The sequence below is a fragment of the Paroedura picta genome, chromosome 3, assembly GCF_049243985.1.
Source record: "Paroedura picta isolate Pp20150507F chromosome 3, Ppicta_v3.0, whole genome shotgun sequence".
In the NCBI taxonomy this organism is placed as follows: Eukaryota; Metazoa; Chordata; class Lepidosauria; order Squamata; family Gekkonidae; genus Paroedura; species Paroedura picta.
This window is the reverse complement of record NC_135371.1, coordinates 62,757,480-62,780,233: the sequence shown is the minus strand read 5'-3', so window position 1 is coordinate 62,780,233 and position 22,754 is coordinate 62,757,480. Positions and strand designations below refer to the sequence as shown.

The window sequence follows — 22,754 nt, the reverse complement described above, 5'->3', positions numbered from 1 at the left end:
AGTGGACATATACAGATAGAGCTCCCCACATGACGGGTTACCAGAGTTAAGTCTGAAAAATGGGGAATAGTGTCCTACTTGCCTTGTGTAACCTGTTGTCAAGGATAAGGTAGGCAGAAGTTGTGGCTGCCCCTGAACACATAGGGCCATTTCGCACGGGGATCTTTGTTGCAAATTGGTCACTGAATGAAAAATCGCCATTTAAAATAGTGGAATTCGTCGTTTTGCATACCTGGCTTTGTAGTGGAATCAGTTGCGTTTTTTAGCGTTTCCCACAAGCTTCCGGTCTCGGCAGAAATCGCTAGAAAGGAAGCGCTATTGCCAAGCTCGTCCCGCCCCTGGCCGTCAAGCAGCCAATGGGCAGCCGTTAGCATGCTCCCAAACAGCCCCTTTCCCTTTAAGAAAGGTTTTTTTAAAAAAAAAACACACCCATTGTAACGAATCTGAGTAGATGCGTTGCAATGGAGAGACCCATCCAGCTGCCTGGGGTGTTTGAGCTGTCGTTTAACACGCTGGCTCCGTTTGATTGTTGGATCGTTAACACGCTGGCTCCGAGTGAAAAAAAAAAAATCCCCCCCCTCTCACGGCCCGATTTTCGGCTGAATGGAATGTGTGAAACTGAAGGTCACTTAGTGACTGAAGGGGAGGGACTGAAGCCGGGGAAGCCTCTGTTTGAGCTGTCATTTTATCGTGGCCATGCTGCCTCCGAGTGGAAAAAAAAAAAATCCCCCCTCCCCCCCCCCCCACGGGCGCGATTTTCAGCCGAAACAGTGTGAAAAATAAAGGGAAAATACATCAGCAAACGGGCTTCTGCGGGCTTCTTGTGCTTAGTGACTAAACTGCTCTGAGGAGGGACTGCAGCCTGGGAAGCCTCACTGGCTAAACGGAGGCTCGCCGGTGAGTTGATCTCCACTCGCTCGGGGGAAAAAAAATGGCGATCGCTTCGCCGGAAGTTTGGAGGACAGGCTCAGGGGGAGGGACTTTGAAGAACCCACAACAATGGTAACGCACAGGTCTTTATCGCTATTGTTGCAGATTGGTTGCAGGAGTGTATCGCTATCCGGAGGGTGAATCCACTTTTCTGGATTCCCCTGAAAGCGCCACAACGAAGCGCTTTTTGCTGATTGGTTTCAGGATTGTTGCAGATTGTCTACGACGTCGTGGGTTATGGCAAATTAGTAGCGTTTCCAATTAGCAACCATTGTGCTATTTTGAAGCCGTGCGAAATGGCCCATAAATTTGACCCCTGTGAGAATGTGGCCCAATGGTTTTATATTGTTTTGACACAACAGTAAGCTGCTTTGGGCAGTTTTTGTTTTTTCTCTGGTGAGATGGTGAATAATAAATAAATAGCCATGTGATGGGATGCAATTACTGTTGTTGTTAATAACAACAACAATAATTGGTAATTTCAAGCCATGATTTGCATTGGTAGTGCTGCAGAAACTATCCCTGTACACAGAACACATAGTGTGTTTTTCTCCCTTGTTCGTTCATTCATTCCTGGAAGTCCTCAATCAATTAGGTTCACAGAAGCCTGAAGTAAAGGCTACTGACCAGCCTGAAAAGGTTTTGCTTTATCTAAGCAGTAAATCTCCTGTGCCTTCATGCAAGTGCACTTCATTGCATGCATGGCTAATGAGGAGAAAGGTAATCTCACATCCTGGATGAAAGCTGTTAAAAATTACAGATATTGGCCTAAAGTTGAACAACAGGAAGAGCAGGAAAATAGGACAGAGCACATACAATTAGTTTAGTGATATTTTGGCTGTTACATGGCCAAATTTCTATCAGAAAATATTTGTACATATACCGTAGATGGAATGTTTAGAAAGACCCTTAGAAAATATTTTACCCTATAGCCACTCTAAGAATACAGTGCTAACAGCAGCAAGGCTTCAGGTGCATACAGGTCCAAACAGTGTGAAAGCGGATATATCCGAGTTCCCTTGCCATGGGGCAACAGAGGGCCTGAGTCAGGCCATGTCTGGAACGGCCCCAGCCCATCATTGACATCGAGTGGAACCGGGAATTTACCCCGCCACTGGACGAGTGGTAAGGCGAGGCAAATTCCCAGTGCAGAAAAGGTCTCAGTGAATCCAACATTTTCCTATCATTGGTAGAGCATCCAGACTAGTACATCTCAGACCCGTATCCAGCGATTTTGTTGTAACACAACCTATGACTATGCTGCAGAGGCTGTTGTCAATGTGAAACAGAAAAATCTAAATGCCATCTAATATGTTTAGACTTTGAAATTCTGTTTAATTGAAATGTTTGAGGCAATGTATTTTTAAAATAAAAATTAGAAATTAAGCCAAGTACCCACCAATTTGTTTTAAAGTCCAAAAAAATTATTGTCCACAGTTTCAACCACAAAAAGTATATGAAGCCAGGAAAATAACAGTCACTGTCGACTTGAGGAAAACTTTTCAAAGAAAAGAAGGACCAAAATCCTTTCCACTTTTCCATCATTGTTAGCATGTACAAAAGAAGAGAAAGAAGCAGGAAATCACCATTTCCCTGGCTTGTCCGTCATCCCACGGCCTTTGCATTCAATGACCAGAATACTCAAAGTTGGCAGAAATTTTAGGCTTACTGAATAATTGGGACAGGGAACTGTCTGCAAGGCTTTCTATATATTTCCATATGAAACCCATAAAAATAATCTAAATAAAAAACAGGGAAGGGAAAATATTTCTTTAAGGGGCTGACCTCCAAAGGCTCCTTTTCCCCATTGATACAATTTTTATGGGGCAATTTCAAGTGATGGCCATGTATTAAATTGTATTCTGTGATCAGTCCGGATCAGTGGTCTGATTGCCAGCAATAATTAAGCCAGGAAGCAAGGAGACAAGTGGACAGGAAGGAACATGTGATGGAAACCCACTTAGTCTATGAAACAAATCACTCAGACTGAAAGAGGCGAATCTCCGAATGTTACAGGACCAAGTGGGACCCTACTCTCCCCTTATGCCATCTGGCTGTCCGTATGAATGGACAGCTGCAGTGCTACTTCTGGCCATCTGCAGTGTCCACGCTGGAACACAGCAAACAACTGAACCAGTCAGTGCTTCATACTTTGGAAAGTGACCATGCTGGCACAGAGAGGAAGGTGCCAGAATCCTCACTTTAAAATCCTCTGCCGGAGCCAGCATGGTATAGTGGTCAAGAGTGGAGGCTTCTAATCTGGAGAGCCAAGTTTGATTCCCTGCACCACCACAAGTAGCCAGCTGGATGACCTAGGGCTACTCACAGTTCTCTTAGAGCTGTTCTCACAGAGCAGTTCTCTTAGAGTTCTTGCAGCCCCACCTACCTCATAGGGTGTCTATTGTGGGGAGAAGAAGGGAAAGGTATTTGTAAGCCTCTTTGGGACTCCTTCGGGTAGTGAAAAGAAAATTCTTCTACATTTTGTTGTTTTTGTTGTTAGGTATGCAGTCGTGTCCGACCCATCACAACCCCATGGACAATGATCCTCCAGGCCTTCCTGTCCTCTACCATTCCCCGGAGTCCATTTAAGTTTGCACCTACTGCTTCAGTGACTCCATCCAGCCACCTCATTCTCTGTCGTCCCCTTCTTCTTTTGCCCTCGATCGCTCCCAGCATTAGGCTCTTCTCCAGGGAGTCCTTCCTTCTCATGAGGTGGCCAAAGTATTTGAGTTTCATCTTCAGGATCTGGCCTTCTAAGGAGCAGGCAGGGCTGATCTCCTCTAGGACTGACCGCTTTGTTCGCCTTGCAGTCCAAGAGACTCGCAAGAGTCTTCTCCAGCACCAGAGTTCAAAAGCCTCAAGTCTTTGACGCTCGGCCTTCCTTATGGTCCAACTTTCACAGCCATACATTACAACTGGGAATACCATAGCCTTGACTAGACGCACTTTTGTTGGCAGGGTGATGTCTCTGATTTTTAGATTTGCCATAGCTTTCCTCCCCAGGAGCAAGCATCTTTTAATTTCTTTAAAATCTGCAGTGATCTTGGAGCCCAGGAAAACAAAATCCGTCACTATCTCCATTTCTTCCCTATCTATTTGCCAGGAATTGAGAGGGCTGGATGCCATGATCTTTGTTTTCTTGCTGTTGAGTTTCAAGCCAACTTTTGCACTCTCCTCCTTCACCCGCATCAACAGGCTCTTTAGTTCCTCTTCACTTTCTGCCATTAGAGTGGTATCATCTGCATATCTGAGGTTGTTGATATTTCTCCCTGCAATCTTGATCCCAAATTGTGATTCCTCTAATCCTGCCTTTCTCATGATGTGCTCCGCATACAAGTTAAATAGGCAAGGCGACAGTATACAGCCTTGCTGAACTCCTTTCTCAATTTTGAACCAATCAGTGATTCCATGTTCAGTTCTCACTGTTGCTTCTTGATCTGCATATAAGTTTCTCAATAGATATATAAGATGCTCTGGTATTCCCATCTTTTTAAAAACTTGCCACAATTTTTTGTGCTCCACACAATCAAAGGCTTTAGCATAGTCAATGAAGCAGAAATAGATGTTTTTCTGGAACTCCCTAGCTTTCTCCATGATCCAGCGTATGTTGGCAATTTGATCTCTAGTTCCTCTGCCTCTTCGAAATCCTGCCTGTACTTCTAGACGTTCTTGGTCCACATATTGCTGGAGCCTAGCTTGTAAAATTTTGAGCATAACTTTGCTAGCATGAGAAATGAGTGCAATGGTGCGGTAGTTTGAACATTCTTTGGCATTGCCCTTCTTTGGGATTGGAATGTAAACTGACCTTCTCCAATCCTGTGGCCATTGTTGAGTTTTCCAAATTTGCTGGCATATTGAGTGTAGCACTTTTACTGCATCGTATTTTAAGATTTTGAATAGTTCAACTGGAATGCTGTCACCACCACTAGCTTTATTGTTGCTCAGACTTCCTAAGGCCCATTTGACTTCACATTCCAGAATGTCTGGCTCCAGGTCAGTAACTACCCCATTGTGGTTATCAGGGATGTTAAGCTTGCTCTTGTATAGTTCTTCTGTATAATTTTGCCACCTTTTTAAAATCTCTTCTGCTTCTGTGAGGTCCCTACCATTTTGGTCCCTTATCATACCCATCTTTGCATGAAACGTTCTCTTCATATCTCCAATTTTCTTGAAAAGATCTCTGGTCCTCCCCATTCTATTGTTTTCTTCTAATGGTTTGCACTGTTCATTTAAGAAGGCATTCTTATCTCTTCTAGCTTTTCTCTGGAATTCAGCTTCTAGTTGGGTGTATCTTTCTCTTTCTCCCTTGCCTTTCACTTCCCTTCTCTCCTTAGCTATTTGTAAAGCTTCCTCAGACAGCAATTTTGATTTCTTGCATTTCTTTTTCTTTGGGATGGTTTTAGTTGCTGCCTCTTGTACAGTGTTGCGAACCTCCGACCATAGTTCTTCAGGCACTCTGTCTATCAGATCTAATTCCTTAAATCTATTTGTCACCTCTACTGTATATTCATCAGGGATATGATTTAGTTCATACCTGAGAGGCCTAGTGCTTTCCCCTACTTTCTTCAATTTAAGCCTAAATTTTGCAACAAGAAGCTGATGATCTGAACCACAATCGGCTCCTGGTATTGTTTTTACTGACTGTATAGAACTTCTCCATCTTTGGTTGCAGAGCACATAGTCAATCTGATTTCTGTGTTGACCGTCTGGTGATGTCCATGTGTAGAGTCGTCTCTTGGGTTGTTGGAAAAGAGTGTTTGCTATGACCATTGTATTCTCTTGACAAAATTCTACCAGCCTGTGCCCTGCTTCATTTTGTATTCCAAGGCCAAACTTGCCTGTTATCCCGGTTATCTTTTGGATTCCTACTTTAGCATTCCAATCCCCCATGATGATAAGCACATCATTTTTTGGCATTGCTTCTAGAAGGTGTTGTAGGGCTTCATAGAACTGGTCGATTTCATCCTCTTCAGCAGCAGTGGTTGGGGCATAGACCTGGATTACTGTGATGTTGAATGGTTTGCCTTGGATTCGAACTGAGATCATTCTGTCATTTTGGGGATTGTATCCCAAGACTGCTTTTCCTACTCTGTTATTGATTATGAAGGCTACTCCATTTCTTCTGCGAGATTCTTGTCCACAGTAGTATACCTGATGGTCATCTGAATTAAATTCACCCATTCCTGTCCATTTTAGTTCACTGATTCCTAAAATGTCGATGTTCAGTCTTGTCATCTCTTGTTTAACCACGTCCAGCTTGCCTTGATTCATGGATCTGACGTTCCAGGTTCCTATGGAATAAAAATCTTTACCGCATCGGACTGTCTTTTCGCCACCAGTTACTTCCACAACTGAGCGTCCTTTCGGCTTTGGCCCAGCCGCTTCATTCATTCTGGCGCTACTCGTACTAGCCGTCTGCTCATCCCCAGTAGCATATTGGACACCTTCCGACCTGAGGGGCTCATCTTCCAGCGTCATATCGTTTTGCTTAATGTAGATAAAATTAAACACTCCAGATCAGGGGTAGTCAAACTGCGGCCCTCCAGATGTCAATGGACTACAATTCCCATGAGCCCCTGTCAGCAAATGCTGGCAGGGACTCATGGGAATTGTAGTCCATGGACATCTGGAGGGCCACAGTTTGACTACCCCTGCTCCAGATCCTGAGTAGGTGCCTTAGAGAAGGGAGTTAGAACATGATTGTACAGAAGTGTAGTCAAGAGCCAGACGGGCACAATTTTCTGTACTCCAGACAAGACTGAGGGGCTAAACTCACATTCTTTCTGCTCATCTATAGATTATACTCCAGACCCTATTCGGTTCACCTATTCCGCTGGTCTCTGGTTGTTAGCTTTCCTGAAGTCACCCAACACTGCATAGTGGTAGGCTTAACCTTTCAAAATGAGCCTTTCGTTTTTGCTTGAACACGAAGCAGCAGCTTTTACATACTTGCGCCCTCCAGGGGGCAAAGCTCTATCACACCATACTGTGCCTCAGATAATCTGTCACATGAAAGAGAAAGCTAATAAAGCTGACCCGTTTGCTCTGCGTCACTGACAGTGTTCAGAATACATGGATAATTGCAACACTGCCGTTCATGACCCTTTACAAAACTGTGTGAGGCTATTCTTACATAAGTGCAAGGGGCTATGATGGGAAATTGCAAATGGTACAGAGACAGAATTGTGCTTCTGGGAAAAAGGAAAAATCTGTGATTACAAAGGTCTGCAGTAAGGTACACATACACAGTCACTATCCACAGGGAAGCTCCTGCAAGTCTCAATTCACTCATGTCTTGATGGATGTTAAAAAGAGAAGAGTCTGTAATGTAAAGCTAGAAAAGACAGCCAGGATTGCCATTTGTGGCTGGCACCTGTACACAGCAAGAAACTGGAGCCAAAAGCTGGATAGGATTAAGGAGGGGAAACATCAGGCCTATCTCCTCATATGTTATAAATTCTTGACATGGATTCAGGAGGAAGAATAGTGTAGTACCAATTTAAAGTGGATCTTTCTAGGACTCATATTTCACACATTAAAAAAGAGGCATGCTTTTATAACCCTGTGCTCATACTGGGATTCTTGGCTGTCCAGACTCTCCTCCATTATGCATTGCTGAAGGGTCTATTCTGTCAATTAGACACTGTATTCATTGACTTTGCAGTCCTCTCCCACAATGTGAAAACCCAAGAAGTGGAGAAAATGGCTGCTTCCGGGGGGGGGGGGTGTCCATTGTACCCTGCTGAGGTTGTTCCCCACCCACCCAAATCTCCGGGCATTTCCCAGCCCAAAGATGGCAACTCTAAGTGTATAGATTCAAAAGGATAGCCGTGTTGGTCTGAAGTGGCACAATCAAATCAGAGTCCAGTAGCACCTTTAAGACTTTAAGAAGAGTGCTTGCACTCGAAAGGTCACGCCTTGAATAAATCTTTGTTGGTCTTAAAGGTGCTACTGGACTCCGATTTTATTGTAATCTTAAGTGTATGACATAGAAAACTATGCACTATCTGGCACTTAGTGTCCATGCACAGAAACAGAATTAGAGGCATTTATATGCATCTGCACTACAGATAAGATGCATCCACAAAGGACACCTTATCAAAAAATGTAATTCCCAGAGTCCCTGAGGAAGGAGCTAAATCCCAAAGAATGACCTCAAATAATACATCCTAACTAAACATCCTAACACAACATACCCCAAGGCAAATACACAAACAGAATTGGGACATTAACTGGCCAAAGGACAAGCCCTGGGACTACCCTTGGTAAACTAGTACAGTTGATGCAATCTTTAGACTAGTTCACACGCATACGCAAGATGTACAGGCTTGATGCTTAATTTTGCCCAAGTGCTTTCTTTCTTATGTGATCAGGGGCAAGATAAGTGGTAGAGCAGGAAACCCATACATACCTTTTCTTTATATATCCTTTCCAGGAGTCTACTGCCCCCCAGATACAAAATTTCAAGTGAATGGTTGGACTGCAGCAAGAGGGGGAGGTATACTTTTTATTCATATGTTTATTTACTACAGGGCTTGGTACTAGGTCCAGTGCTTTTAAACTTGTTCATTAATCATTTGGAGCTGGGGTAAGCAGTGAAGTGCTAAGTTTGCAGGCAACACCAAGTTGTTCAGGGCAGTGAGACCCAGGGAGGACTACAAGAGCTCCACACGGGTCTGGGCAAGGGGGTGTCAAAGTGGCAAATGAGGTTCAATGCCAGCAGGTGAAAAGTAATGCACATTGGAGCCAAATATCCTAACTTTAAATAAATGCAGATGGGGTTCAAACTAGAGGCAGTTGACAGATCTTGGAGTTGTGGTAGATAACTCATTGAAGATGTTGACTCAGTGTGCAACTGCAATAAAAAAGGCAAATGCTATGCTCAAGATTATTAATATGTTGATTGAAAACAATTTAGTCAGTATCATAATGTCCCTTTATAAATCTATGGTGCAGCCTCGTTTGGAACACTGTAGACTTCTCGTCACCAGACTTTAAAAAATATACCACTGAAAAAAGTGCAGAAGAGGATAACTAAAATGATTAAGGGATGGAACACCTTCTAAAGGGATGGACAGCCAGCTTGGTGTAGTGGTTAGGATTGCGGACTTCTAATCTGGTGAGTTGGGTTTGATTCCCTGCTCTCCCACATGCAGCCAGCTGGGTGGCCTTTAGCTCACCACAACACTGATAAATGCTGTTCTGACTAAACAGTAATATCAGGGCTCTCTCAGCCTCACCCACCCCACAGGGTGTCTGTTGTGGGGAGAGGAATGGGAAGGCGACTGTAAGCCACTTTGAGACTCCTTCTGCTTGAGAAAAGCAGCATATAAGAACAAACTCTTCTCTGTGAAGAAAGCTAAAACATGTTAGGGCATTTTTGCTTGGAGAAATGACGATTGGGAGGTTTACAAAATTATGGATGAGATAGAGAAGGTAGAGAAAGCACTTTTCTCACAACACAAGAATTAATGGACACTCAATTAAATTTGAACAGTAGGCTTAGAACAGATAAAAGTAAGTACTCCTATACCCAGAGAGTAATTAACACATGGAAGTGCAGCAGGAAGTGGTAGCTACAAGAACAGACAGTTTCAAGAGAGGACTGGATAAGCATATGGAGCAGAGGTCCATCAGTGGCACTTAGCCACAAGGTATATGGAACACTATATCTAGGACAGGGTGTTCTTGGTGCTTGGGGAGCAACAGTGGGAGGGCTTCCTGATGGCACCTGTTTTTTGGCCACTGCATGACACAGAGTATTGGACTGGATGGGCCTGATCCAACATGGCTTTTCTTGCATTCGTCTTTTAAGCATTTTTACCCATTCATTTGGGCCCTCAAAGTGGGAAACAAATTTAAAAGGCACTAAAAATCACAAGGAATATGGGATTTTGAAAAATTATAACAGCAGTTATATCTAAATTAGCATATCAATGTAGATGGAAGTAGATCATAACCATTTCCACAAGAAGGCGTAAAATACATGGTGCCTCCTGCTTGCAAACGTGCAAGAGGAAACAATGTGTTTGCACTATTCCTGACAGGAGACCCTTCTGGCGTTATCCCACCGCCTCATCACAACTTTTCCCTTCCCGGTGATGTCACAGAGAAGCCTAAAGCATGGACAACTTCTTCTCTTCAGGTTGTCAGTCAATGAAAGCCATCAATCCCTTCACAGTGGCTGTTTTAGGGACTCAAAATTCCATCCTCCGAGTCCTGAAATTAATTTTTTTAAAAACACGCTTCCACTTTGCTATGGGGAAAGCTCATAACAGTAAAACATTTTCTACCATTCCCCGGAGTCCATTTAAATTTGCACCGACTTCTTCAGTGACTTCCTCCAGCAACCTCATTCTCTGTCGTCCCCTTCTTCTTTTGCCCTCAATCGCTCCCAGCATTAGGCTCTTCTCCAGGGAGTCCTTCCTTCTTATGAGGTGGCCAAAGTATTTCAGTTTCATCTTCAGGATCTGGCCTTCTAAGGAGCAGGCAGGGCTGATCTCCTCTAGGACTGACCGCTTTGTTCGCCTTGCAGTCCAAGGGACTCGCAAGAGTCTTCTCCAGCACCAGAGTTCTAAAGCCTCAATTCTTTGACGCTCGGCCTTCCTTATGGTCCAACTTTCGCAGCCATACATAGCAACTGGAAATACCATAGCCTTCACTAGACGTACTTTTGTTGGCAGGATGATGTCTCTGCTTTTTAGGATGCTGTCTAGATTTGCCATAGCTTTCCTCCCCAGGAGCAAACATCTTTTAATTTATTTGCTGCAGTCCCCATCTCCTGTGATCTTGGAGCCCAGGAAAATAAAATCTGTCACTACCTCAATTTCTTCCCCATCTATTTGCCAGGAATTGAGAGGGCTGGATGCCATGATCTTCGTGTTCATGATATTGAGTTTCAAGCAAACTTTTGCACTTTCCTCCTTCACCCTCATCAACAGGCTCTTTAGTTCCTCTTCACTTTCTGCCATTAAAGTGGTATCATCTGTATATCTGAGGTTGTTGATATTTCTCCCTAACCATAAATGCTCCCCTGTTAGCCCTCTGGGACCCAGGGAAGCCAGGAAAAGCCTCTGTACTGGGCCTGGGTACTAAGCCCTGTGATGAAAGGAATGTTCAGCCTGGAGAAGAGGAGGTTGAGAGGGGACATGACTGCTGTCTAAGTATTTGAAAGATTGTCAGAGGAGGGCAGGGAAAGGTTCCTGATGGCAGTAGAGGATAGGACCCACAGTAATTGTTTTAAACTATGTGCAGAACCATACTGGCTAGATATCAGGAGAAGAATTTTCATAGAGTTGTTCAGCAGTAGAATCGGTGACTGCCTCCTCATGGGCATTCTTCAAGCAGCAACTGGACAGATACTTGTCAAGGATGACTAAGGCTGATCCTGCATCAAGCAGGGGGTTGTACTAGATGGCCTATCTAGCCCCTTCCAACTCTATGATTCCATGTCTACAGAGGACATTTGATCATTCTTTTGGAGATAGAGCAATGCTTGTTTCTTCATTTATGGGCAATTCTCTCAAGAGATGGTGCAAGACGTTTAGTGCCACCTTTGGATTGCAGAAAGACAGCTATGACACACCAAATTATTGCACCAACCAACAGTCTTTGGCACAGGCATTTGCTTTATCACAATAAAGTTTTTGCAGTGCAAGGCTTGTTACAAAATGTGGAGATACACACAGGAGAATGTATGCAAACAGGAAAAAAAAACTGATGGAAGACACACATTCTTCTGTTACTTGCAGGGTTTATTGAGCCACACATTTTCCCCTGTTTACATTGTTACAAAATGTGACAAAACCTACAGTCTTTTAAGACATTTGCCCTGATTGCAGATTGGCAAGGAGCAGGGTTACAAAAGGGAAGGGACAGCACAGCATATAGGTAAGAAACAAATCTGTAGTGTTCTTGTTTTATCACTGCACTCCTGTCTAACTTTCCTGCACCCTGCTGGACTCTTGCCTGGCATTGTGAAACCCCCCCATGATCCATGGAAACATCCAGGTCTCTGACCCTTATCCTCCCTCTGGGAACCAGAGATCAATTGGTTGTTGATCTGCTCATGGTAGGTACTGACCTTGCTTATGTACACAGAATAAAACAGCTTGCTCTTCATACAGAGCAGATGGACTGCTTAAATTGCAATGCATGGTCTAGACAAGCCTGGAGCAAGGTTTTAGACTCCAGTATTTCCAGGCACTTCACTGGTGTTATACTTGGTTTGCAGCACTGCAGTGAAAGGAAAGGCCAATACCAGGAGAAACGCAAAGTTGCTATAAATTCTGTTTTAAAAACCCTTTTGTGACTTAATAAAACTATCGTACTTCTTCAAGCCACTTCTTTCCCCAGAAATAAAATCCTTTATAAAACATACTTTATTGTACATGCCATTTTACTCACTATGCAGATGCCTTTGTTCAGTCCGCTCAATGCTTAAAACAATCTCCTGGTACAACTTCTTCATTTATGAATCCGTCCGTTACATCTATTCAATGTTTTAAAATGTATTCTGGTCTCTGTTATATACCCAGATGCACGCTTATATCATGCAATATTATTTAGAGAGCTTTTAAATTTTAGCTCTGAAAATGTGATTTCACAACACATCTTTTATAGAAGGTCTCTATCCATTGCAAACACATGTTTTACGTTTTGATGGCATGCTTCAGCTTTCAACATGAACTGAGAGCAACTTAAGCTTCTCCACTTTTACTATTTAAGAATTAAAAGTGCCCAATATGTTGAAGTGCTGAGTTTTGAGACCTACATGACTGAACTCTTGAAGTCAGCAACTGAAGAGTCTTTTTAGGATTTTCTTTGATCCGCAGTTTCACCCACCATCATTATGTATTCCTACTTAAGTCTGTTCAGTCCAGTTTCTTCACTTTTATTAGCTATTATTATTTCTTATTACTTATCTTTTCAATCGCAGTTTCAGCCAGTTCACTGCACATTTGCATATGTTTAATATTATATTATTTTTAAAAGAATACATTTTTAATCTAATACACACCACCTTAAACTAGGGTTGCCAGCTCTGGATTGGGAAATATCTGGAGAATTTGAGGGTGGAGCTTGAGAGTAGGTGGGGTTTGCGGTGGGGAAGGATTTCAGAGGCATATAATGCTATGGAGTCCACCCTCTATAGCAGCCAGTTTCTCCAGGGAAACTGATCACTGTCTCCTGGAGATGAGCTGGAGATCCCCAGGACCCACCAGGGGACTGACATCCCTACCTTAAACTTATCTATGTTGAACTTGATTTGCATCATCATTGTCTATTCACCCACTTTAGAAAAATGATTCTGTGGTGCTTCACAATCCACCTTGCTCTTTATCATCCTGAAATTTTTGTATAGTCTACAAAATTGGCTGTTACCTGCTCAGCCCCAATTCCAGATATTTTATGAACACATTAAATAGCACTGGTTCAATACCAATCCTTGTGAGACTCACTGCTCATTGCTCATCTCCATTGAGAGAACTGTGCATTTATTCCTACTCTCTACTTCCTACCATTGAACCAAATTTTAATCCACAAGAGGACTAATCTTATCCCATGATTACTTAACTTATTCAGGAGTTTTTGGTGAGGTATCCTATCAAAAGCCTTTTGGATCTGGACTTCTCTCCAAGTATATGAATTCTGCCGACTCATCAATCTAGAGCTGCCAAGCTTCTTGCTATGACTATAAAAATAAAGTGGTAAAATTGGCTGCATCACTACATCACTTCCCGTCAAAACCCAGTAGTGGTATATGGTAGCTCTAGGAATCACCAGAAACTCTGTGGCGGAAAAACAGCTGACATCACAAACCCTCATATTCCAATCCCCAATCATCTACCTGGGAACCTTCCTCTAGTCCATGTGCTTGTTAACCAGTTCAAAGAAGTTGGTGAGTCAGGACTTCACTTTTCAACAGCCATGTTGATTTTCTCTCAGCTGACTTTGTTCATCATTGTGTTAATAATTAGAACAGATGTCAGGCTAAATGACTTGTAATGTCCTGGATCACTTCTAGACCCCTTTTTAAAAACTGGGGTAACATTTTTGCAGTCACTTGCCACAGAATCTGATTTTAACAACAAATTGTCTATACATGTTAGTAGATCAACAATGCCTTATTTGAATTCTTTAAGAATCTTTGGGTGGTCTTTTACTGGTTTTCAGTTTGCCAAGTAGTCCTAGAACTTCACCTTTTGTCATCTCAATTTGAACCAGTTCTTCAGGCAACCTTCCCCAAAAACAATGGCCTCACATTTTCAATAGTGAAAACAAAGGAAAAAACTAATTACATTCCCTGCCATTTCCGCATCTTCCTTAAGTAATGTGACCAGATTTAAAAAATGGTAAAGCGGGACATGGGGGGGGGCACGGGTGGGCTTTCCTGGTGGGGCGTCCTCTGCCGCCCCCCCCCCAGGTCCCATGTTACCATTTTTTAAATCTGGTCGTCTGGCAGCCTGGCACTTCTTGCAGAGCGCCTATGGGGGGAGGTCTTCTGAGCAGAGGCAGCAGTCTCGCCCTGCCTCCACACCCCCACCCGCCGGCAGAAGAGAGACCCACCTGGGCAGATGTCCCAGTAGTTGTGGCAGCAGTCCAATGTGCAGTCTCCAGCTGGTGCTCACGCACACCAGGCTCAGGCCCGGGCAGCAGTGACCCAATGGGCACACCCGCTCTCAGCGCCTGGCACAGCCAGGAGCCCATGCTCACCATGAGCAGCGCTCAGTAGTGGGGGTGCCCTGGTATCTTGGCAGCAGCGCCTCTCTCCTGCCGCTGTGTCCCCGGCTGGGAGGCGGAAAGGAGCCCTGCTGCTCTCAACATCCGGACGATGAGCGGAGCTGCTCCGCCGCACCTGCGAACTGTGTGGGAAGGAGTTGAGCGAGCCCCGCAGGACCTGTGGCAGATTGCAGAGGGAGCCGGCCGGCCGCTTCAGGAACCCCCTTCCTCCCTCCATCCCTCCGCCCTACTCAGCCTCACCAGCAGCTCCCAAATCAGACAACTCCCGCTCTGGAGACGGGGAGGGGGCGACCAGCGGGACAATTGGAGACCGCGGGCGGGACACATGAGATATGGGGGGAACCCGGGACAGTCCCACCATATTCTTAAGCTATGCTTTCATCTCTTTGTCATTCAAAGGCCCAACTGCCTCTCTAGCTGGTTTCCTGTTCCTGATATATTCAAATAAATGCTTTATTTTAATGTATTTGCCCATCTACTGCTTCAAGTCAGGCTTTATCAACCAGGGTTACGTGACGGCTCTAGGAAGGTATCCTGTATGAGTAGGAGTTACTTGATTTTTATATTTTTAACTAGCAAGAAAGCCCATTGAAACCAGGAATTCAATGGGCGCTAGGACCCAGGGAATACCAGGAGGTGCAGATCTCTGTCTGTGTCTCTCTTCCTCCTTCGCAGCAGGGGCGGATCTCTTTGTGTGTCTCTCTCCGTGGCAGCAGGAGCGATAGCAGGTAATTAGGGCCCCTTCTTAGGAGGGAAGCAATTTAAGCAGTCCATCTGTTCTGTATGAAGAGCAAGCTGTTTTATTCTGTGTACATAAGCAAGGTCAGTACCTACCATGAGCAGATCAACAACCAATTGATCTCTGGTTCCCAGAGGGAGGATAAGGGTCAGAGACCTGGATGTTTCCATGGATCATGGGGCTGGTCAGCAGCTTGGGGCAGCTCTCTCTGTGCCTCACTCTGCCTCCCTCGCAGCAGGAGCAATAGGAGGGAATGAGGGCTCATGTTCAGTCTGGCAGGGCTCTATGTGTCTCTGTCTCTGGCGCATCTGAGAGGAACGTGGCTAGTATCCAGAGAGGGAGGGAGGGAGCTGTAGGGGCAGAGCCAATCAGGGTGCATCCAGGAATGATGGCTGCACCCTGATTGGCCTTATTCCAATTCAGACAACCAGACATTCCACGCCCCAGGCTGTTTCACAAATATATAGAGGAACCAAGGATAAGGATGTGCTAGATAACCATGGATAAGGGTGTGCTTGGTAAAAAAAAATATAATAAAAAAACGAAGATCATGGCATCCGGCCCTCTCAATTCCTGGCAAATAGATGGAAGTAGTGACAGATTTTATTTTCCTGGGCTCCAAGATCACTGCAGATGGGGACTGCAGCAAAGAAATTAAAAGATGCTTGCTCCTGGCGAGGAAAGCTATGGCAAATCTAGACAGCATCCTAAAAAGCAGAGACATCACCCTGCCAACCAAAGTGCGGCTAGTCAAGGCTACGGTCTTCCCAGTTGCAATGTATGACTGTGAAAGTTGAACCATAAGGAAGGCCGAGCATCAAAGAATTGAGGCTTTTGAACTCTGGTGCTGGAGAAGACTCTTGCGAGTCCCTTGGACTGCAAGGCGAACAAAGCGGTCAGTCCTAGAGGAGATCAGCCCTGCCTGCTCCTTAGAAGGCCAGATCGTGAAGATGAAACTCAAATACTTTGGCCACCTCATGAGAAGAAGGGACTCCCTGGAGAAGAGCCTAATGCTGGGAGTGATTAAGGACAAAAAAAGAAGGGGACGACAGAGAATGAGGTGGCTGGATGGAGTGACTCAAGCAGTCAGTGCAAATTTAAATGGACTCCGGGGAATGGTAGAAGACAGGAAGCCCTGGAGGATCATTGTCCATGGGGTTGCGATGGGTTGGACATGACTTTGCACCTAACAACAACAAAGACAATTTTTGAGTGACTAGACATTAAGCCTGCTGTATACAAAATACAGCAGGTGCTAGGTAGCCACGCCACCCCAAGGATGGGTGGCTCCGTAGCCCCCAATGCCCGCCTCCTGCCGGAGTCCGGGGCTTCGTGGTGGGCCCGACTCCCCCGGCCGATTCCTGTGGGTTCGCAACAGCCTGGGATGCCACCAGGGCCAGAAGGCTTCAGGGGAGGCAAAAGGACAGCCCTTTGTCACTGACGAGGCGGGGCTGTCCCTTTGTTGCCCCCAAAGCCTCCTGGCTCCGGGCAGCTCCCGGGCTGCTGTGGGGCTTTTAGGGCGGCAAAGGGACAGCCCCACTGTGTTGGCGACATGGCGGGGCTGTCCCCTTGCCGGGGGTGAAGGCTCCCCCCCGCTGTCTCCACCAGGCTTCCCTGGCTGCCTACCTGTCATCGCGCCGGGCAGTGTGATAATGGTGGCGTGGGGGAAGGCAGCCGACGTTGGGGGGTGGAAGGGTCGGGAGATGTTTCGCGCCTCCCAACTTGTCAGGCCAGCCCCGGTCCTCCGCTTGTCAGTACCGGGGAAGGGGCCAATGGGCGCCCTTCCCCATCCCAGACTGGGCCCACCCCAAGGGCCCTTACTGTTTTATTTATACCGTTCCCACGGAGCGGTTAAAGATACGATAATATATGGTCAGGGTGACCTACCCATCCCTCCCAAAATGGCCAATGATGGGCCAGGAGAGGTTGAGAAGGATAGGGGCCCAGGTGGGTGTGCTATGTTTCCCAACCATATTTGGCATGCACTTCTGGGGTTACTTGAAGCCAGAAGAATGTTCCAGAGGGTTCTCAATGGTAAAAAAAAGTTGAGAAAGGCTGGTTTATGTACTCTTTTTGCTTGTCTTATATTTAACTTACATTTGTTTTGCTAGAACTTGTGCTCCTTTCTGTTCACCTTGATCAGGAAAATTTTCCACTTTTTAAAATATGTCCGTTTGCCTTTTATGACTTGATTTGAATTGTTAACCAGGCATTTTTATTTGATCTTGTTTCTACCTTTGCTGTTTCAAGGTTTGGGAATTGGTCAGCATAGTTTTGAATAATCTCCAATAATCCTTAGGGATTGGACTCTCTTAACTTTCCCTTTTAATTTCCTTCTGACTGTCACCTCATTTTAGCAAAGTTCCTTCTTTTAAAACCAAAAATTTTGTCTAAAAACCCATGTGCTATGCAAACTTCCTTGGATCGATGATATAAATAAATAAAAAGTTATTGTTTTGCTTTGGTGGCAGATTTCAGTTGCCTTGAATGATGAATTTAATAGCATGGTGTCACTAACTGGTACAATAACATTTCTATTTGTGTCCAATCCACAAGAAGCCTCTTTTAAAGGGACAGGACATTTTTTATTCTCCAGGCTTGATGATAATCCCAACTATATAATTCATCCAGTTTGCAGAATTCTGTTCACAAAACTTCTTTTTAATGCAGGAATTCAAACACACACACCCCTTAAATTACCCTGGATCTCTCACTGTGCAATTTTGAGAACTCTGCTCTGCAGTTGTTGCTTATTTGGTCTCTCTTCTGTTTATATTAGAATACTTTCAAGGAAGGGAGAGTTGCTGAAGGTCTCTAAGACTACCATAGTGCTATTCAGGGTAAATGAGAAGCCCATCCTGACACTCAGGAGGGGAAAGTTGGACTCTTGCTAAGGTAGCAGCTCACTCTGAGCCTTGCCAACTGTTAGGCGTCAAGGTTTGGGTCTGGGCCAGTTTTTGCTCAGGGACTGCAAAGGAGCCAGGGCTCACAGGAGAATAGTCTCTGTGTTCAGGCCCTTGATGAAGTTTCCCTGGAGAGTGGAAAATGTGACAGAAAAAGCCCAGTTCGGCCTAGCTATGTAGACACACAAAACAGGCAACAGAAAGAGAGCTAGACAAGGTTCCCCTGGTGATAAATAATGGTAAATATGGATCAGATGAAAGGCTGACTTTTGAAAAATTGCTGGAACATTATGACCCTTCTTCTATTTATACAACCATTTGTCATACAATCCTTGCAAACCTGTTGGAGGGGGTGCAGTTTCAGGAAGCAAAGCTGGAGGCTCAGTCAGGTCCGTGTTGCTGCGCATGTTCCACATGAAGCCTCTGGAGGGCGCCCGTTGGCTAAATACAGGAGGAAGCTCAACAGTGACCAGGGACTGCAATGCAGGCCTCAGGATTAGGCCACAGGGTGCAAAGCCTGCATCATTCCTTTAGCAGCAGCTCAGCAAGAGCAGTGCTGCCTTAGAAGGTGAAATATTTTATTTAGATGTACCTACTTTATAATCGGCATTTCTCACTGGTGGGGGCCCAAATTTGCCAACAGCTTTTTTTTCTCCCCTCCACCTTATCGTTATAATAACCCTATGGAGTTGGTTAGACTGAGTGACAGAGAGGGAGAGTGAGAGGCTGTCACTTGGAGGAGGGTAGAGAAAGGTTCCTGTTGGCAACAGAGGCCAGGTCCTACAGTAATGGGTCTAAACTACATGTAGAATGGTATCAGCTAGATATCGGGGGAAACTCACAGTCAGAGTGGTTCAGCAGTGGAATCAGCTGCCTAAGGAGGTGGTGAGCTCCCCCTCACTGAGAGTCCTCAAGTAGTGGCTGGACAGATACTTACCATAGCTGCTTTAGGATGATCCTACATCGAGCAGGGGGTTGGACTAAGTGGCCTGTATGACCCCTTACAACCTATGATTCTATGATACTTATGGCCCAGGACCACACAGCAGTCTTCTACAGCAGAGTGGAGTTTAATCTGCATCTCCCCTCTATGGAGCCCTATAGAAAGGAAAGGAACTCAGGTTTCAAGAGGCTGACCCCTTTCCAAAACTAAGGTCCACAATTAAAAGAGCCATGGAGCTAGATTCAGTAAAAGTGTCATTACGGATGCCCGGGAATTATAGCTCATGGCCAGGCAACAGAGGTGAGTTCCCCTGGAGAAAATGGTTGCTTTGAAGGGTGGACTCTATAGCATTATAGTCCACTGAGGTCCCTCCCTCCCTGCCCCAAATCCCACCCACCTCTGGCTTCACCCCCAAAGTTTCCAGGTGTTTCCCAACACAAAACTGGCAACCTTAGTCATTGTAATTTAGCCGGGTTGAATCTGAAGTAGCAGAACAAAGTTTGAGTCTGGTGGTGTCTTTAAAACCAACAGTTTTATTCAAGGTGTGAGCTTTAGTATGGATGCATGAAGGGTGCCACTGGACCCAAACTTTACAGTCCTACAGTGGCAAGATTGGCTCCATCCAGTCCAATATAGCATAGCAGGATAACTCCAGGGCTGTTTTAAAATACTCTAAATATTCTCATAAAGTTAAAGAAAGATCTTATCCCAGCACGGCTGACATGCTTTCATGGAACTGCCCACATGCAGCCAAGGATTCAAATGTGGGTGTGTAGGGAGGAGAAACATGGGTTTGGAAACCACAAAGCAACATTTATGTACTGCCCTCCCCTGAGGCTCAGGTGAAGTCTCAGAGGAAGGGCTGAGATTGGGAGAAGCAGGGCTTGCTATAGAAGTACTTATCCATAAAGAAGATAAAAATAAAGACCACATTCAAGGTTAGAGGAACCATCTTCAACACAGAAAAGTTTATATTGTCCAGTAAAGCAGAGTTTCCCTCCTTCTACTAAGAGTAATGAAAAAACTAAGTCCCATATCTCAGTTCCAAGGTCTACTAATGTGGATTGTGCTCTTGGGGAACATAAGTAGTTCAAGGCAGAATCTTTTTTAGTTATGATGCCAGAGTGGGGCAACAGAGATCAATTCACACTTCCCTTAGCTTTTAATCATTTTTTAACTGAATCCATACACCACAACTGCCTGTTTCTCAATTAGGACCCAGATCGCCACCTGCTGGCTGACACATTCTTCTTTATCCCGCTCCAAGCAGCTCTATCCCGATGCTAGATTCAGATGGGTAGCTGTGCTGGTTTGAAGCAGCGGAGCAAAGTTTGATTACAGTGGCTCCTTTAAGGCAAAACCAAGTTTTAGACAAGGTATAAGCTTTTGTGCACATACGCACTTTGTCAGATACAGACATACAAAAGCTCATGCTTTGAATAAAACTTTGTTGGTCTTGAAGGGGCGACGGGACAAGATTTTGTTTCACAGATGGTATAGTATTCACTCTACTGACTGAAACTGGCTTTATAATCATCCTTCCAAAGAACTCTGGGAGTTTGGTGAGTGGGGGTAGCCCTCATTAACAGACCAGCCTCAGAATCCTTGTCAAGCCATAACCCCCAGGATTCTACTTGGAAAAAATGACAGCTAAATATAAATGTAGATCTACCCAAAAAGTTGGACATGCATTGTTAGATTCAGTTTTAGATTTGATGGGACTTACAGTCCATAATTTATATTCAGTTGCCACAGGCTGAATTCAAGTCCTAGATTTAACCAAAACCCCAGCTTGTTGCCAAGTTTGCAAGGAGCGTGATAAAGGAATCCCAGGCAGAATCCCAGGTAGAAACTAACCTCAGGTATCCATGAAATACAGACATGTTGTTTTCACTCCACTAACTGGGATTATAAATTGGGATAAAACCTGTATTAGAATACCATCTAATTGAGGGGGGATTACATCTAATTAACTCACCCATATCAGTAGGAGCCAAAATTCATTTCTAATCAGGATTCCTTCATGACTTTCCAGTCTTCACATGAGAAGGGAAAAGGGAGGAAGGAAAGGCAATAAACTAAGTGACATGCATTTTAATTCAACCATTTCACATGAAACCATAATCTATAGTCAAGTAAGTTTAGGATAATTCAGCTTCTCTTCAAGTATTCAGTAGAGAGAGTCATGACAGACAAGCAGGGTTGATCTAATAGAACTGGGCCACCCCTGCTAAAGAAGAATATCCTTATTTTTGTAAGGAGGGAGCTGCAACCTCTAAACCTGCTCAGCAATTCCTTCTTGCTTTTTTCTTTTAAAAATACATATGGCCTCTTGAGAAATAGAGATTTCCAATACATAAAAAGTAAAATTGCACAAAAATGTAAAATACTAAACCATACTGAAAAGCAGAAGTAAAACAAAACAGCTTAAGTGTGCCCAAAATCTCCACAATTTTTATGTTCCTGGGTTTTCAAAGCATGATGCCTTGTGATGAAGCAGGACAATGAGATACGCTGCTTAAGAAGGCCCCTTTAACAGAAGACAATCACTTCAGCAGTCCTGTGGTAATTAAATCTCAACTGAAGGCTTTTAGATGTGTACTTAGGAAAAGCCTCCTAAGGAGAAGAAACCAAATTTAATTCAATGTACTGTTCCAAGAAAAAAGGTAATTGTTTTATATCCTGTCTCTGATAATAGCAAACATGGTGTTTTGGTTGTGTTCTGTTTCTTATATGTTGGTAATGTTAATTGGCCCTTTGAGCTCATCATGATCATCACAATTATGCTGGGACTGTCCCTGAGCTTACCAACCATTCCCCACAGACTGACAATCTAATCAAGCCCAATTCACAAGGGAAAGGGGATTAGTAGAGAAGAAGGATAGCTCATCCAAAATGGTGGGTGAAAAACACTGGACAGATGCTTTCAACCCTATTCTGAAATAAGGAAAACTGAATCACAGCATATTGTTGCCCTTTGGCTAAGCCCAATGGCAAAGCTGGGAATCAGCTTGGCTGGCCTAAAAGCTAATGCCTCACTTGGGAGACAATGAGTCCAAAACACACACACAGATATTCCCCTTGTCCTGATTTATTCTGTCTCTCCACATATATCTGCATTACTAAAAGTGAGGGCGAACCTTTGGAATGTGAGGATGAAGGTGGAGGAGTAGGTTGCATCCAGCAACATGGCACAAAACAAAAAGGGAAGAAATGCCAGGTGATAAGAAATATTTTACAAAGTACCACATTTCATCATATAGGCTTCATTGGGGGGGGGGATCTATGAAAGCACCATTTTCTATTTAGTATACATAATAGAAGACCCCAATGTAAAATTATTATAAAATTATTACAAACAATATTAAAAAGACAGGATCAAAATGAGATACATATTTGTCATGGAAGATAGACTGTACATTGGACATGAAACAGCCATAAAAATATAGGATATACATTAAGTAAAATGCTGACCATTGGAATAGTTAGCAAGTTA

The 22,754-nt window shown here is 44.3% G+C and overlaps 1 long non-coding RNA gene across 1 annotated transcript in view; it reads left to right on the top strand.

Annotated features, from left to right (window-relative positions):
- LOC143831133 (uncharacterized) overlaps nucleotides 1–22,754 on the top strand; it is a 76,372-nt gene that overhangs the window by 27,550 nt on the left and 26,068 nt on the right. The window contains exon 2 of the long non-coding RNA XR_013228742.1: nucleotides 8,366–8,428. This is a non-coding gene — a long non-coding RNA (uncharacterized LOC143831133). The remainder of the gene's footprint in view (nucleotides 1–8,365; nucleotides 8,429–22,754) is intronic.